Source organism: Triticum aestivum, chromosome 3D (genome assembly GCF_018294505.1).
Source record: "Triticum aestivum cultivar Chinese Spring chromosome 3D, IWGSC CS RefSeq v2.1, whole genome shotgun sequence".
NCBI lineage: Eukaryota > Viridiplantae > Streptophyta > Magnoliopsida > Poales > Poaceae > Triticum > Triticum aestivum.
In genome coordinates this window covers 591,952,481-591,953,879 of record NC_057802.1, presented here as the reverse complement: position 1 = coordinate 591,953,879, position 1,399 = coordinate 591,952,481, and the positions used below count along the sequence as shown (strand labels likewise).

Below are 1,399 nucleotides of genomic sequence, written 5' to 3'. Positions count from 1 at the left end.
CAGTCACGTATGCCTAACGAAAGCTTCGCATCCACACGACTACTAACCTTCCGTCGTTGATCACCCAGAAGAAAAAGAAAAACCTGCCAACGTCCAACTCGCCACACGGCATGTACGTACGTCCACGGTGACCACGGCATCTCTCCTCCCTTCCTGCATGCCATGAAGCTTCCAAGGACCGCGTCGCGCCATGAGTATATATGCACACGCGCACCTCCAAGATCATGCAGCAGCAACCTTCAGCTCTATAGCAAAGCAGAGGATCTAGGAAGCACAGGCAGGGTCAAGATCAACTACTAAAGCATCCGGCGAGAATGGTTGCCACAAAGACGGGTGATCTGAGGGCGCTCTTCTTGTCACTGGACCGGGACGCGGACGGCAGGATCTCGGCCGCGGAGCTGCGGGGGTGCATGCGGGCGACCGGCGACGCTGGGCGAGGACGTGCCGGTCGAGGAGGCCGAGGCATTGGTGGCGTCGGCAGACGCGGACGGCGATGGGCTGCTGTGCGAGGCCGAGTTCCTCGAGCTGGCCTAGCAGGCGGCCTGGGCGGGCGACGCGGGGGAGGAGGACGACGATCAGAGGATCCGGGCGCTGAGGGAGGCGTTCGGGATGTATGAGATGGAGGGACAGGAGTGCATCACGCCGGCCAGCCTGGGGCGGATGCTCGGCCGACTCGGCGCCGAGCGGGGCGCCGGCGAGTGACACGCCATAATCTGCCGGTTCGACCTAGACGGCGACGGCGTGCTCAGCTTCGACGAGTTCAAGATCATGATGAGCTAGCTACCTAGCGCCTGTACCCAAGCATATACTCCTAGTATCGTCTTGCATATAGAAGCCCCTTCGCTCGCTCGTTCGTTCGTTCATTCATTCATTCATTCATTCATTCATTCGATTGTTATATATATAGTCATAAATTCATTACTTAGTAATATGGTACTATATATGATTTACTTTTTTTAGTTGCCGAAAGGAGTTTTACATAGATTGGATTATTTTTTATCAAGATTCTTTTGACAAGGAGATAGCGAGAGAAAAAATATCGACTGGCCAAATGGAGTGTGGTTTGCCGTCCCAAAGACCAAGGCGGGTTGGGTATTCATGACCTTGAGGTTAAGAATAGGGCCTCCTCGGCAAATGGTTGTTTAAATTTCTGACGAAAGAAGGTGTATGGAAAACCCTTCTAAAGAGGAAATATGTGGGCTCCAAGGCGGTATCCCAAGTATACTGGAAGCCTGGTGATTTCCACTTTTGGGCGGGTCTAATGGCTACAAAGAAATATTTCTTCTGCTATGGATCCTTCTTGATTAAGGACGGCTCGGAAATTAGATTCTGGGAGGACAGGTGGCTAGGAAATGCCACACTCCAGGATCAATATCCGGGTCTATACAATATTGTGCGC

At 53.0% G+C, this 1,399-nt stretch overlaps 1 pseudogene; it reads left to right on the top strand.

The window, feature by feature from the left end:
- Positions 1-238: 238 nt before the first annotated feature.
- On the top strand, positions 239-780 carry LOC123075726 (probable calcium-binding protein CML31; annotated as a pseudogene).
- The last annotated feature ends 619 nt before the right edge of the window (positions 781-1,399 follow it).